This window comes from Parus major, chromosome 5 (genome assembly GCF_001522545.3).
Source record: "Parus major isolate Abel chromosome 5, Parus_major1.1, whole genome shotgun sequence".
In the NCBI taxonomy this organism is placed as follows: Eukaryota; Metazoa; Chordata; class Aves; order Passeriformes; family Paridae; genus Parus; species Parus major.
In genome coordinates this window covers 5,988,829-6,005,697 of record NC_031774.1, presented here as the reverse complement: position 1 = coordinate 6,005,697, position 16,869 = coordinate 5,988,829, and the positions used below count along the sequence as shown (strand labels likewise).

Sequence of the window (16,869 nt, the reverse complement as noted above, 5' to 3'; positions counted from 1 at the left end):
TTTAAGCATTTTGTCAAAATATGAATCCTTTACAAGTGTTCCAAGAGAGACTAAAACTCTTCTTTACATAATGAAACCTTAAAATACAAATCTATGATAGCTTTTCTTTAGCATTTTAACAAAGCAAATAAATCTGTAGTCATATCATGAATCAAGCTATATATTGAACACAAAAGCAAACACTTAAGGTATTCTGAAATCATTTCTGTTTGGTGCTTGTTTCTGATCAATAGATAAAAGATTTACTTCTCCTCAACTCACACAGGGCTGTAACCAAGCTAATTAACTACTTAAAATCTGCACATAGGACACTTGCATTGAGAATCAAGCCTGTAATATATAAGAAAGACAGATTTTTGACTGGAGGCCGCCAGACAGTGAGGTTTAAAAAATAAAGCAGGGAAATCAGATTACAATAGCCTGGTCTGGCCTGGGGTTTTATCCCTGATGGCACTGAGCATTTACAGGAAACATCGGCTTAATTCACAGAGCATTCAACTTTTGATAGTTTGTCAGCCACATCAAGGAGATTTGGCAAAATATTTAAAGACTTGTGGGCTACTTTTCCAAATATTTAATTTATCAGAAAGATTAATGGCAGAATGGAATTCAGCATAAAATATCCACCCATGCCACCCAATCTCCTGAGCAGATTTCACAGTATAGTGTGCCATTAGCAGCATTACATACAGCTGGTTTAGGGCCACCTCAAAGAGGAGCCACTGTGCCCCTTTCCTTGAGATATTATAGGGTCATTTATAGATCTTTACAGTCATTATTGTGGATGATTGTTGCCAAACTGCCTCAGCCAGTGAATAATTCTCCTCAACTATTTCTTACAAAATATTTTTAATCATGTTTTCAGTTGAAAAGTCTTTTTTCTATTTCAGCTCCTCGGTGTATTTCTGCCAACAAGCCGTACTAAGGTCTTGGAGAACACATCCCTGGCAGTGCTCAGTGCCAGGCTGGATGGGGCTCTGGGTACCCTGGTCTAGTGGAAGGTGTCCCTGCCCATGGTGGGGGGATAGAATGAGATGATCTTCCATTCCATGGTTCTCTGATATTCTGGGAATTCTGGTGAGAGGACCCTGCACATCCTTCATACTTCACACCAGGTTATCTAGAACACATCACCATGAATAATCACTACCAAATAGATAAAGCCCTAAAAATTGCTTATTTGACATTATAAAATTAAAGTGTTCTAACTCCATCTTCTGGCTAGGAATAATTTATATGGAAAATCAAAAATGATTGAGTGAATTCAGGTTGACATTAGGCTTTACTTACAAACCTCAGGCTTCTAAAGTTTCCTCTTTATGTGATTAAAGCTTTCTCTCCAGTTTATTTTTCACTTCCCTCTCAGTTCTCACAGGTTTGAGTTTGATCTTTGCCTTCATTTATGTAATCAACATTTTTGTTAGTGCTTTTGATTAAAAAATGGGAATTTAATGAAGAGCAAATTTCTTCCTTATCTTCCTGAACATTATTTTAAAAGATAATAATAATAATAATAAGGTGATAAGTAACGGTCCTTGTGCTAGGAATGCATCATTAGTTGCACAATGCAAGATTTAATGTTTCAGATTTCATAAAGGAATAGAGCTAACAGCTCCAAACAGCAGGGCCACAGATGTTTTCACACGATTTTCTCTTTGATCACAAACCTTGAACAGACAGTAGAAGAAAACACAAAAAGTTCACAAAAGAAACAGATACCTAAAGTCATTTCTGTCTAGTCCTCAGCAGCTGAATTTGTTCAAAAGCTGAAATGAGACACATGGTGCTTCTATCTCTGCTCCCAATCCCTTCTGCAAAAGATTGTCTTGGTGGTTTAATGAATCTTACACTGGTGATTCTACTGAAGGGGTGGCAGACTGAATAGATAAGCAGATAACGCTACAAAATGAACATACTAGGAGTTATTATAAAAGCAGTAAGAGATACATGATTGGATTGCCCAGTTCCACATCATGGAAAATTGCAAACTGGAGGGAACAAAGGAACTGGCAGGGACAAAGTCATAGGACCTATTTGTCCCATGAAATTCAGCCTGGGCTTGAAATATTAATGAGAAACTGACATTTTCATCATATTTTCCTATTTCTTGCTGTCACGGATGGGAATTTTTGGCAATGTGAAAATTAGGAGCTGGAGGATTACTACAACGAGCTGGATAGAAGCTTCCTGACTTCCTGAAGCAGCAACTTACTTATCCAGAACTTCAGGTACCCACAAATGTCAGAAAAATCATCACCCAGAAACATCAGAGGGACAGACACTTGCTGCCTCAGCATGAGAGGATTTCCACTTCTGCACTCCCAGGTAAGAGCTGTTCTTCACTACCACGTTACACATTCAGTCCCACAGATGGAAGCATGATGAACTGATGAGAGGCCAAGACTCAGAAGGTGACTCACAGAAGTGTTGTTACAGTTTTATAAAGTTTTCGTTTTATTTCACTCCAACATCAGTGAAGAATTTTCACATAAACAGAACGGTATTAAAGCACTGTTTTAAAAGGGTGCCAAATATTACGGTGTTTGGAAGAGCCTAATTCACAAGTGCCCTTTACCAGTTCATTCTGTACTGATGCACCAATGCAGTATGATTCTGTCTGTGACCACATAATCTTAAATTGTTCTTCAGACAAACTCTCTGCTCCATTTATGTACAAGTCCCACTTATACACCTAAATTGCACTTTTCCATTCAAAGCCTTTGTGAAAACTTGGTGTAAAACATTGTGTGTTGCGAGCATGGTACCACATCTGCCTGCTTCATTTTAACTACCTGTTTGCCACATTTCAGCCATCCAACTCTGAAGTGCTTTGTTCCTTTACATCAAACAGACAGCACAGAATATATGGCTCACTGAAGATGTGGAAAAAAAATATAGAGGCTTTTGTGCACGAGGGGATGCTCTTTTGACTGATTTATTGGGAAGTTCTAAACACATCCACTCTTTACACGGCAGTGCCATTAGTTCTCCTAAATCAGCACAACTTGGCATGGCCACAATGAAGCTGCAGCCCTGCCCTCCCTCTGCTGCTCCTTCCCATCCCTGGGTCACTCCCTCCCTTCTGCAGCAAAAGCCTCTACACAGACACGTGGCAAGGAGCTACAAAAAAGAACTGATTACTTTTAACACGGATTAGTTCCCCAATTTAGTTCGCTGTGTAGTCTCATGAATGCTTGTGTCAGCACAATGGGGGATGGTGCCAGGGCAGGAATGAGCAGACAGGGCTGGGAAGGACCACTCCTCTCCCTGTTAGTGCCATAAAGCATTCAGGGAACTGGAATATTTGGGTAGAGGTGTTCAGATTAGAAACTGTATGTCCAAAGGTCAATATAAAAAAACTCACTTTTTGTGGCTGTATAGAAACTAAATCTAAATTGGACATAGTTCTCAGCATCAAAAAATTATGCTCTGACCTCAGAACTCATAATTTTAATCAAGACTTGCACTGCAATTGTACCTCCCAGCCAACAAAACCTGCTGTTGCACCACACATTTTACTTGGTGCTGCTGCTGGTATTAGGAGAAAAAAAAACAACCCAAAAAAAACCCACCTAAAGAAAAAACCCACCAGTATGTGAAGGAACAATGAGGCAGACTTGGGTGGGAAAATAGAATATAGCAAATACAGGCGGTCAGCATTCCAATTTTTAAAAAGTAAATAAATGGAGGAGGGTGGGAAGAAAGGAAGAAGGTACAGAAAAGTTACTGATAGCACTAAATCACTCGATTTTAAAAGTCATTGAAGTCTTGGCCTCCAGTGTGCATCCTAACAAAAACATTTCCTCTAAATGAGCAAAATAGACAAAGGATAACACGTTAAGTGAAAAATGCTTTTAAAATTACTATCCCAGAAGGAAACTGTAGAGGAATATGAAGACTGAGAAAAATCATCTGCAGCTGTAATCTAAAGCAATGAGAAATAGAAACGAGCTCTGTGTTCCACAGGATTTTAGCAAACTTTTACATTCTATGGATTAGGACTCAAATTCTGTGTGGACACCAAAGACATTGGGAGGAAGCCTAACACTGAAGAAACTGGGAACAAGTTAGTTACTTGGACACAGCAAATAAATAAACTGTGAAAATCACAGAATAGTAAAGGAAAACCCGTGACATGCCAGGAAAACTTAGAGATGGCTGTGGCATGCCTCTGTTATTCCCCCTAGCTTTTAACCTCTGAAAATCCAAAACAAACAAAGAATCCCAATGACAGGTTTACCACAGGCTGAAGTTGTGATGTTGTAGGGTGCAGATGTAGAGAAACTTCCTATTCATAAGAAAGAGGAAGATTTAATATCAGGAGAAAGGGGCTGGAGAACAGAAATGTATCTACATAATTTCCTCTGTTGGTCTTAATGATTACATGGAAACAAAAAAATATTCCTGGCAAAGATAGTTTGAAAATAAAAGGACCTGGAAGAAAGTTATTAAATTAGACAATGGGGATACTAATACTAATAATTTTTAAAAGCACATTTAAGGGATTCTGATAGCAATTTAGGAATAAGATGAGGACACTAAACAAAGAAAACACCCCTTTATGCTGCTCAGGAAAGCATGGAAACATTCCTGATGCACAAAACTTTCCATGCAAGGTGATCTGACAGCTGGCCATTTTAGCTTCACATACTTCAAAAAACCCCAAAAAACCCCCAGAAGACTGTCAGTCACTTTCTTCATGTTTTCAGTGGAATTTTCTACAAAATAGTGCATAAGAGTTGCAAAACCACTTTGTTGATTTGTAAAAATCACAATCAGAAGGAGATGTTAGAGACCTCAATCCCTTTTCCTTCGTAGCACCCACCTCTCTGGTTCTGTTACAGAACAAACAGTATGAGACAAGTTGACTTGTCATGACACTGACAGATATAAACCAAATGTTTCCCCAGGAATTGGACAAAACATCACTGATTTTGCTGAAAAACATGCAGTCTCTTACTGCAATGCCTGAAAGATGAAATAGCCAAGTAGCATCCAGTTCCATCTGTTATTACAGACTTATCTTTTGAAACATGCATGTATACCAAACAGTCTGGCTGAGAATCCACAAAACAACAACTGAGTATTGTCAGCTCATAAAAGCACTTTGAAAACAGCTAACAAGTGCCAGAATGAAGATCAAATACGGATAATTAAATAATAATAAAAGTTATGCAGAAACATAAGTATGTGATCATGTAACTCCCATTTCCTTCATCGAAGGAAAACTGGCGAGCCTTACAGGGCTAAAACACTAAACTAAACTAAATATCCAATATGCCTGATGTACTGCATAATTTGCTGGAATTGCCCTTAAAAATTGGCAGAATTACAGGACATAATCGAACCCATCAGGGACCTGATGACACCAGAGCCTCCATTTTACTGTCCAGAATTCAAGGGGCAAAGAAAGTGAAGGACAAAATTCAAAATTGTGATTTCCACATCTTGCTTTGTTAACACCTACACGAGCTCTTTATTGATCATCCAGATTTAAGTCCCAATAGTCACTGACTTCAGCAGTAAAACTTCACATCTTGCAGCAGAGCCAATACAAACACACACCAAATACAGCCCTTACCAAGCAGTGACCACATGCAATGTCTTAGTGAGGCTGGGCAAGGCAGCCAAACTACTCTGAAATATCAGCAAAAAAATGGTGCTCTTCCTTTTTAATGGCCAATAAACCCTTGGTGTTTAAGCCGCCTCCACACAATTTTATTTATTTATTTTTAATTTAAGTAAAATGCAATTGGAGAAAAACCTGTACAAAGGTCCCAGGCCACACAGACAGTGATCACCATTTGGAATGCAACCCCAGTGACCAGCTAACCATAAATGACACTGGCCTGAAGTCCAAAAAATACCCTAAAAATATGGGCTGCCAGACTATTACAGCCAAGGCAATTTATCATAAGTGTGCAGAAATGAAGATATTCATTCTAAACCTTGTATCCAAGCGTTTGGGGGGGAAGGGGAGGGGAAAAGAGGGCTCAAAACTGGGAAGGTTCAGTGGTTTGTTTGGTTTCTCTTTTTTCCTTTATGCTTTTAATAAGGATTAAAATCTCCGAAAATAATTTGAAAATCCAAATATTCAAATATTTAAATTGTATTGACTTTTTAAGCATTCCACAAACTGAGGAACATGTGTATTCTCTATTAACCTGGATGTTTTAACAACTCTGGCCTTCAGCTATGTACTATAATTCCATTTTGTTAAAATCTAAGTTGTGTGTTTGCCTATGTAACAAATCCATGGAAAAATAAAAACACAAACATTTCTGGTTTAACCTGTTGGTCACTGTGTGATTTTTTCCCTAAAAAACCCAGCCATAGCTAGCCACGAGGCAATACCCATACTAACAATATACATCAATATTAAGCCAGTTAGTGTAAATTTGTTTACAGTTTTTAAGTGAAATACAGAAGATAGGATGATTTTCTGAGATAAAACACACACTGCTTTCAACACTAACTGGTTTATATCAGTGGCTAGGTAACCACTGGAGATAACTGAATTTTAATCAACAAAGGAAAAAAGGATTTAGGAATAAAATCCCTTGCTTTAGAGGTTAAGCCTCTGGTAACATTAATTTTGAAAAGTATATTTTAATATGCAACGCACAAAAATACTTCAGATTAATTGCTGCAAAAGGTACCCAAAATGTTGGTGAAACTTGCAGAGCGCTTAATTTTGGCTGCTGGGGAAGGTCCCTTTCATGCAGATCCCAAAAACGTGATTTTACATTTTTGAGAACCAAGCTCAGCTGAAACAGGAGCAGCACAGGAAAGTGGAAAATAAATTGAAAAACTCTCGCAAGCAGCGCTCCGCAGATTCTCCGGAGCTCCGTGGCCGCAGCCAGAAGCGGAGAGGGATTGAGATGGAGCCAGTGTTTCCCTTTGTGAGAGGCGAGCTCGGCTTGCAACACTATCAAAAATAAAAGAACTGTAAGCTAATTGCTGGCGAGTGTGACGCAAGCGGTTTCCGTGGAAACAGCCCGAGTTGCTGAAGTGCCTGATCCAGCATTTCCTCATCTGTTTGCACTCACACCAGCAGTCTGACAATGCACTCACTGCATCCTGTTTCACTCAGCAGCCAGAGAAACGCTCAGCTTAACCCTTCACTTCCATCCCTCCACACAGCCCGGCTCCGAATAACTTTGTACAGCCAGCCTTTGCACAGACCTTTGAATTTTTCTCATAACTTGGCAACGCTGCCTTTTCTACTCTTAATTGGGAAGGAAAAGATGAGAAAGAAACTTTAAAAAAAAATGTTATTATTTTAATTTTGAATTATCTTTTAATTCGTAATTTCTACTTGCACCACTGAAAGTTTCGGCCACAAATTAAATTTAAAATATTAGTCGCCTGCAGACTTTACATAAAACAATGAGTTATGCATATTCCTGATTTTAATAGCTACAGAATTTTCCTGCTATTACACTATACTTAAAGTAAACTAAATACAAATACCAAGATTATCTATCAAACTGCTTCTTCAATTCCACTAGAGGTAGACTCATTTATAAGTAGCTGTATGCTCATGTGTAAGCAACCAACTTATTTTAAATATGTATTAAAAACCCAGTATATACACCAAGGAATAATAAAAAAAAATAATCACAGTCTGATCTGAAAAAATATAGAGAGCATGGATCTCATCAGTGTGCAGAGAAATTGCAGATCCTGGGGAAAAAAAATTATAAAAAAGAATAAACGCTGGCCTTTCTGGCAATATATTGAACACACAAAAATCAGATTATTTTACAGTTTACTTCTTACATGCGAATTTGAATTTGGTCATTTCAGGACATGAATAAACATGAAACAAACTATTTTCAGCACAGACCTTTTCTGTGCTGACATCAGTGCTTATCCGGTGTAAAACCCGGCTGTTTCTCTGTACTGTGGGAATGCTTGTGGGCCACAAAGAAAGCAAAAAGGTGAGATAAAATTAATTATTTTTGTTGGTGATGTTAAAAATTCTGGGCAATTCTTCACCAAGGAAAAATGCACATGAAATTTAGTGGTGAAAAAGTCTCCCCCTTTCACGGGGTGATTTCCTCCTTGTACTTGCAAATGGGAAATCCCCCTCGAGCATTCTGAAATGGATGACAGCCAGCCAGAACAACCTGTCACAGCAGCTTCCTGAGCACCAAAGAGAGCTGGCCATCAAAAATGTGAAGGTGCAGGCAGGAGGCAATGGCAGGGGCTTCTCAGAATTCATTTCCCCAAAGCTTACTCACTCAGGGGCCGGTCTGCATCATGCCAGGACCGCTCTGCAAGGAGATGGAAAACATCCCAAATTCCCTAACTGGCACTCTCACTCTTTCTAATACACTATATTTCTCCTTTTCCTTGGGAAGCCCTCCTGCTCGAATCCAGTATCATAATGTAACAATATTCCAAAATATAAAATAATGAGTTTTGGGCTAAAAAGCCCAGGGAAAGGGAACAGCCTGAAATAAACCTCCCAAGAGCGACATGGATTTATGTACTGTCACCTGTACTTCTGTAGAAAAGAAGAAACCAAAAAGTTAACACAACATGATCAATGCTCTGTCTTAGTCAGCAATTGACTATTGTCTAGAATCTCAGTGATGTATTTCTCAAAATACAGATGTTTCCATCTATATGGATGGAAATCATATCCATGGCTTTTCTACTCTATTAACACAGATTTTTCTCTGCATCACTTCTTAGCTTCTTCCCGTTCACCTGCATTCCTCATATGTTATTCCTCTGTGCTACAGTACCCCCATGGTTTGTAGGAAGGCAGAAGAAAACCAGAAATAAATGTTTTCTTTACCCATAGATAATTTTCCTCAACTGAACGGAAAGCCAGCTCAGGAAAAACATAAAGGAAGTAGTGTGGTATGCGATTATGGAAATTGCAGAATGAGACCAAGCTGCCTCAGGGATGAGGAGGCAATGATAAGCAGAAAACCTGGGATGGCACAAGGCATGTTGAGGAACCCTAATGTCCCTACAGGGGAGGGAAGCAAACCAGCACAGGCTAGCAAGGTACAGAAGATTCCCACCCTAACTATACTCAGCAGTGGATTATAGAGCCCTGAGAAAAGTGATGAGCCACATGATGGCTTCAGCTCATGGGATCCAAGGTTTAGACAAGTTCTCCAAAACTAAAACATAAAATGGTCACTGAGTATATCTTTGATAAATTGAGTTTTTAGGTGAGTGGATTGGAACCAGGTGGAAGAACATCCACATTCAAGTTCTGTCAGAGGGCACTAAAAGACATTTATATACAAATGTGAACAAAAGCCTCTACAAGGGTTGGAAATCTATCCAAATACTACTGACTTAGTTACTTTTACAATCCTCAGAATTGCTTATAACAATCCACTGACTATGGAATCTGCCATCACAGTGGAGTTTTTTTCTCAGCTCTGCACTCTGGGACACAAGAAGAAAAATACAGCTCTGGTCACCAAGCTAGGTGACATCCCAAATGATGCTCATAACAAGAGAAAGGCAGGGAACTAGCTGTTCTTTTCAACTCAGTTTTTTCTTGGCTTACCCCTCTTACTGAAGTCTGCAGGGGTACCACTGCAGAACATTTTAGGGAGTGAATCAGAGCTGATGGCAAGAAAAAGACAGACCTGGGACACAGCTGGGAATCTAACAGATATGCTGAACAAAAGTATTACTCAGGTATTGGAGATAAAGTTAAAAAATTCTTTAAAAAGAAAAGTTCTGTGAAAATCCACTTCAATGTGTTAGCCTAATGGAGGTAAATAAAGCTCAAGGTATCAGGACAAAAAATATTCCTCTGCTCCCACTGATCCTGTTACAAGCCAAGCTGTAATCAGAACGAAACACCTCAACTAAATTCATTGTCAGTACCATGCAGATCAGGCCAAGCTTTCCTGTAGCTCTCAAACCCTGCAGGGAAGTACAATGACAAACACAAATCCTCTGAGTCTCTATCTCCATTTTTAACGGTGAAGTGAAGGGAGGAAGATGCTCAGTATTTATTTTTTGAGGCACAGCTCACTCCATATTATCATTAGTCAGCCAGCTTCTCTTGCTACAACTGCAGCCCTTGGGTCAGTATTACCCCTATTTCTCCCTCCTCACTCACTTACAATAGGAGAGAGTGAGGCAAAGCATAAACAAGATGTCTAAAGATTTAGTCTTCTTAAAAAAAACAAAAAAAAAAGCACCCCAAACCACCAAACCAAGCTAGAAAACCTTTGTCCCCTCCATCCAAGAATTAAACAAACAGGGGATTGTTTTGAGTTCTGAAATGACTGAACACATGCAGATGCTCTTTGGGCAGCAAGGAATAAGCTCCCAGCCATCAAAGGCCACATCTTGAGAGCTCAGATCTGACAAATAAATTTGCAGTTGCACTTACAGAGAAGGAAGCAGATCAGTGAGTGCCTTGCAGAACTAAAATAGCAAAATGAACAAAGAACTGCACAATAAAATACAGTATCAAGGTAAAAGAGAAGGTATGCATGACTTTAAAAAATAAATGTATGCAGCATCTTGAACGTAGTTGAATTGTGTATAACTTCTCAATAATGGACAGTTGCAAGTAATAGATTCTAGAAACATTTTAATGCTGTGACTCCAAATAAATATTTAACTCCAAAATATTCCACAATTTTTTAAAATAATAATTTCATTGCTAGGTTTCTAAGCAAAAAAAGTAAAGTATTTTGAGTCAGAACATTTTCATATCTCTTCTGAAACAGACATTTGTAATTTTGGACCAAATTATGGTACTGATCTTACAACAAAGAACGAACACACCGGTAGGATGAGGTGTTCAAATTATTGTAAATGAAGAAAAGGTAAAGACAAGGACAAAGAAAGAAAAATTATATTTAAAAAAAAGACAAGCAAATAAGTAATTTACTTTTGAATGTTAATCTCCTGGAAAATTATTTTCCTTGTACTTTCAAAGACCCAAATAGTTAAAAATTAAAAAGTGGCTCCTGAAGGCACACCAAACCTATCCATCACCAGATAGGTGAAAGAAACATAGCTCCAGGAATGTATTCAAGACTGTTAATGCTTGTTAAAGTTATAAATTACATTAAGCTCTGTGAATTTTTAAACAAGTAAGGACTATAATCTCAATCCTTAAACACTGCAAAACACATGTTCTTTTCCACTTGAGAGCTTAAGTGCTCTGCTGACTCTGGGGAGCTTCCTACTAGAACAAGTGTTAAGGCAAGCATGGAAGACTTACAAATCTTTAGAAAGGAGATTTTAACAGCAACTACTCTCATAAAAGACAAATTACATAGGGCTTAATATACCTTTAGAGGTCCATTATTGAAGCTGTACTGATTTTTGCAGATACCTGAAATGGCATCTCTTTATTAAGTGAAACACAGTTCAAAAATTTCCTGAAGTTGAGAGTCGCTTTGTTAAACAAGATATCAATTTCATGTTTACAGGTGTAATATCAATTTCTAACTTAATTTGTCCTGAAATGTTATGCCTAATCATGAGTTGTGCAAATTTTACATGTAAGTACTGAGTTTTACTCAGTTTTAACAAGACTGAAGCTGAGGGTCTCTTACCTAGTTCTGATTTTTGATCTTCATAAAAACTTCTTTTCCATCACACATAGAATAAAGTACTGTTTTCTTCATCAGACCATTCTTCAGATGTCTCTGATAGGACAGTCACTGCCTCAGAGGATTTGAAAACACAGATCACACCTAAAGAAATAGCCAGCATCACATCTGCCTCTGCTCATCTGCTCCCATTTTCTTATTTTCATCTTGACATCACAGAAAATCTCTTGCAAACTTATTATTTTCAAACTTCTTTGAAATTTTCTAGTATATAATGAACAGGCTGCCATTTATGAAAAATAAATTAAGTAACAGCAGTGACAAAAAAAGACTGGTCATTAACACAAAAGCTGTCCCAAACTCTCCCTTCTCAATTCAACCTGTTCAAGCAGAGACTCCAAACAGAAGGAAAAATTAGACTTTTTGGATTATGGGAGCCTGCAAATACTCTGCTGAGCTGAGTAAAAAATAGTAAGAAATGCTGATAAAAATTCTAATTAATGCTTTCTACAACTGCCAAAAATAAGCTAACAGATAGTTATAATAAAAATACTTTCAACTGGGCTTTGCCATAACAGCAAAAAGCTGTCATTTCCATCATGGTAATAACTCATTTTAACTTCAGACACACATATTACAGTTCTTTGGTCATTAGAAAGATCCTAAGTAACATTACACGGCTTTTTTACTATTTAAACAAAAAACCAAACCAAAACAAAAAAGAAAAACTAGAAGATGCCTAAACATCTGTGAGAATTATCTATGGAAATCCTCTCACTGCAAGGTTCATTTGAAATCTGCTTGTGAGAATGTTTCAGTGACCCCCAAAAGGATACTCTGCTGCCCCAAAAATGCTCCTTGTTTAGCTGAAACAAGGACAGAAGGAGGATGCATGCAGGGGGACAAGACAAGCTTGTTTGTGTTTTCCAGCTGAGATATGAAATATACTGCTCAATCCTATACTAACATGTTAGGAATAATCATGTCATCATTAATGATTTATTTACATCTCTGTCTCAGTGCCATTTTGTATGGACAATCTCAGTGGAAAGAGTAAAACCTGGACCAATTTTCATCTTTCCCTGAGCAGAATGAAGTCTGCTTCTTGCAGATCCGACTGGCCAAGAGGAAAACTGTACTCGTGTGCCTTTTACTCCTTCCAGTCTGAGCCAATTCCTTCAGGGCAGTCGCTGCCAGAGCAGATGGTGTTTCACAGGCACAGCAGGATCTAAACTTTTTCAGCCTGCTGATCACACCTTCAGGTGTCAACACAAATTTCCCACCCTTTCTACTCACACATCAGAACATAACTGCTTGTATCCACAGAAATGCAGTTTAAATAAACTGAAATTTAATTTCACACTATGCCATGGGGGAGGGAGAATGTGTAGGGAACTATGGAATTGCAAGTGCAGATATGGAAGAGTCTGTGAGTGTATTTACACATTACACTGTCTAGGTGACAAATCAAATGAAATTATGGCCACAGTGAATGCTAATCAACATAATAATCACTTAAGAGTTCTCTCAAAGCACATTCCTTTTTTTTAATTTTTTTTTTTTTTAAGTTAGCATTGTTAAGCCGCACATGACACTGGTTTTTATTAACTAATAACAGCATCCTATGAATCCAGAGATCTCTCCCTGCCTTGGAGAAAGCTCACAAGAAGTCAGCTCACTTCCAGAGGTACGAGCCCAGCTGAGAGGCCATCCCTGCCTGTAGAGCACACACGGTGTGAGGTTCCTTGGCCACCACACAGCCCTCACACAGGGGATAATGAGAAATCCAAGGGCCACTGCTCAGCAGTCATCAAAGATCCAAAACCAGAAAATGTATCCACAACTTCTGAGAAACGATGGAAAGTCTTCTGGACAGTCAGAAGGTACTAAGAAAATCTCCTTTAAAAACCTTGTACTTCTTGAATTAATAACTTTAGAGTACTCAGAAACTTAGAATTCTTTTAAGAGAATCTACTAGGCAAAAAGAACAAAATTATATTCCTGAAGTGGCAAACAGGTATCACACAACAATATTTAGGAGGAAAAAAAAAAATAAATTCAAACCCCTTAAAAATATGTTGTGATTGAATATGGAATATGAGCTGACACTAAGAAAAATAAAAAGACCCTAAATGGAAACACAGGCCTTTTGGTTTAAGTCACAGTAGAAAAAAAGTCATGCAGACATTAAGCCTAGTATAAGAATGGGTTTTTTACCCTTTAATTTAGCTCCTATCTTGTTAAAGGGCATTAATTAACCAAAAACAAATGAAGCATGACCAGTAATGAAGGTTAAAGAGACACACTAATACCATAGTGCCTATGCAGGGAGTCATAATGTAGCTGTTATTTCAGTAAAACTGATGAAATTTCCCTCTTGTAACTTAAGCTTTCACACACTTTTAGAAAAGTTCATTCTGTATTATGAGCTTTGAGGATAAAACCATTGTGACAGTAGATATTAAGAGGCAGGTGTGACACAGGCTTGCTGTATCAGCACCCCTCAGAGGTACAGCTCCTCTGGGCTGGGAACACTGGCTGCTTTGGGGACAATGATTGAACCCACCCCAAATTAAACCCCATTCCTATTTCTGTGACCATCATCAGCATGGACACAGCTAAACCAACACACCTGTAATGCTAATTCACACCAAAAAGCCTGGGATTTTCCTCATAAAAGAGGGAAGATCTCTCAAAACCAAATCCAAAGCACTCAAATATAGCCTCATATGGGAGCTTTTCTACAGTACCTTGAGTAACTTAAAAACAGCAAATTATGGAGGGAAAATATAATTTTCATATTCCATAAAACAAACTTTTATTTATCAAATGAATAACAAATGGAACATGCCTTTAACTTAGTGAAGGTATTTGTGTTTGCATAATGGGACATTAAGGTTGGCAACTCAATACTGGGTAACAAAACTTGTCAACATTTCCATTTGATCAGGCATTGAATTGGAAATATGCCAGGTTTTCTCACACAACCCTGTACAAACTGAAGTGAGCACTGGTGGTCACTGATGTTCTGCACAACAGCACTGTTCTTTATAAATGTTGACCTATCAGACAAATAGAGGGACATTAAAAAAGCTGCTTGGGTGTCTGTGCCCTGGTCTGTCCCTCTCCCAGTAAATTTGCACTTGTTTCAAAGGAATGTGCTACATACAAAAGCTCTGTGTGAAAAAGTGAGGCCCAACACATCAAAACTTACTCCTCACCAGCTGCCCGTATCGATATGAATGATGTCCTTCCCCACAGCTGAATGATCCATTTTCAGATACAAAACTGCTCTGGGAGCTGACATTTTGTTTCTGCAGTCATGCCTTGTTATGGCCCTTCTAGTTCCTGGAACAGTTTGTTTTGCCACACTCATCAATAAGGCCATTCACTTAACTGCTCTTCCTTAAGCACAGAGTTCCCTGACCTATTTCTTTCACAAATATCGGTAACACTTCCCTTCCCCAAATATCATCATCTGCCAGTTGACTTGTTACCCTGTGAACTCTCATTTATTAACATCCATGGCTCCTGTTTTGAAGGCTCTAGCACAATTTTACTGCCACTGGATTCTTAAAGTTATTGATCCTTTTTATGCTTCAGTAACAATCACTCAGGCATTGCACAGTCTGCCCTGAACAATCCAAGCCCTACCCTTAACCTCAAATTTTCATTTCTGCTATTGAGTTGAAGGAAAGTCCCCCCCTGTTTTTTTTCTTTTTTGTTTTCCACCATTAACATTTATTCTGTAGTGTCATTGCATCTTGTTGAGTATTGTTTTCAGCCACTGGAAAGGACATGTTGAAATTCAACATTTCCTTTCACTCTTTTATTCTCATCTTCAACTATTCTTTCAGCTTGCTCTCCACATAGTTTTATCCTGCAAAAAAATCAGTGAAATGCCAGCAAAATATTCCATATTTTGTAGCCATCTGTAGCCTCCTGTGGTCTGTCCTCTCTTTTCTGGTTTGGCAGACACAAGTTTCTCATCTGTTTTCCTCCAGAACATTTACATCAACAATAGAACAGACTACATCCCCCAATTTCCCCTTCTGTAATCCCCAGTCTTTGCACAAAAGTACAAGAGTTACTCTTTCCCATCTTCAGCAACTGGTATAACCTAATAGTTGTATTTAGCTTTGTTCAGTGATTTCTTTTGAGAGTGATAAGACTGCATGAAGTTCTCATTTTAAAATATCAGAAGAGAAAACAGGAATAAAAAAAGCTTTTTTTAGAAATATAAATTTTCAATCAAATGTCAGATAGGGCCCAGGATGTGCCAGCCTGCCTACCCCACCAGCATCATTCTGGTGTTCACTCCTGGCATGAGACGCTGTCGTGGGGATTCTGAGAGCTCAGCTCACACTGCAGACCTGCCCTGCGTTGGGACATATTCCAGAGGGTTCCTTCACTTCCCACTCATGGGTTTTTTGCATAAATTTGCTGGGATTTGTCTTGTAAGGTAAATATACTACAATCAGTTTCATTGCTCAAGTTCCATTTTTAGAATAGTACTGTCAAGCAGATACACACACAGACATTGTGTCAAAAGATGAGCCTTTTTCTCAGGAAAATATATAAGATTTCTTGCCATTCTCTTCACTTTCATATTTAATAACCCAGAATACACTGTTCACAAACCCCAGCATGGAGGCTGCCCCCTCTTTTTCATCCTCCTGTGCACCTTTTGTTTCTCATCTCTACAAGTTTCTTTCATAAATTTAAAACATATCCCAGGTCCAAGCTGAATATTAATACTTTATGCAATTTATTCTGCTATTTTTCTTCAACACAGTCAATCATCCAGTTGTTGGAACCTCCTGTCACAGTTTCTTTCATTTCTTTCCTACTGGTGCTCTGTAACATGCTTCCCTCACCTTCCAACCAATTTCTCCAGCATTTCCACAGCAGTGGTCTTTGATCTCCTTCCTTTCCTCTACTTATGTTTTCTTTCCAGGAAAACACACCTGAAGCAACAGTCAACCTCCTTTGCTACATGGACAGCTCAGGGACTCCTGCCTGCTTTTACTTATGCAGAATACAAACATAAACTGCCACCAAGTTTTGGGTTTCTAAAAGCCAGATTAAGGTAAATTTAGCTAACAGGGTTCTTAAGTGCACTCAGTCTCCCTAAAATCCTTCTCTGCTATTCTCAGCCAGTCCCAGGTGAAGCTTTGCCAGAGGATAACATCTTAAACTCTGACAAACCATGATTCAATCATCCTTTCTTTGGGCTATCATCCTACAAGAGGGAGGGAGAGGGAGGGAGAGGGAGAGGGAGAGGGAGAAAGAGAGAGGGAGAAAGAGAGAG

The 16,869-nt window shown here is 38.6% G+C and overlaps 1 protein-coding gene and 1 long non-coding RNA gene across 3 annotated transcripts in view; both read right to left on the bottom strand.

Moving 5' to 3' along the window:
• PDE3B (phosphodiesterase 3B) overlaps positions 1-16,869 on the bottom strand; it is an 83,177-nt gene that overhangs the window by 60,214 nt on the left and 6,094 nt on the right. The window lies entirely within an intron of this gene.
• Positions 2,426-16,863, bottom strand: LOC117244550. Its single transcript, XR_004497885.1, has 2 exons — positions 11,562-16,863; positions 2,426-7,686 (listed from the first exon to the last, which is right to left on the bottom strand). It is a non-coding gene; the product is annotated as an uncharacterized LOC117244550 (long non-coding RNA).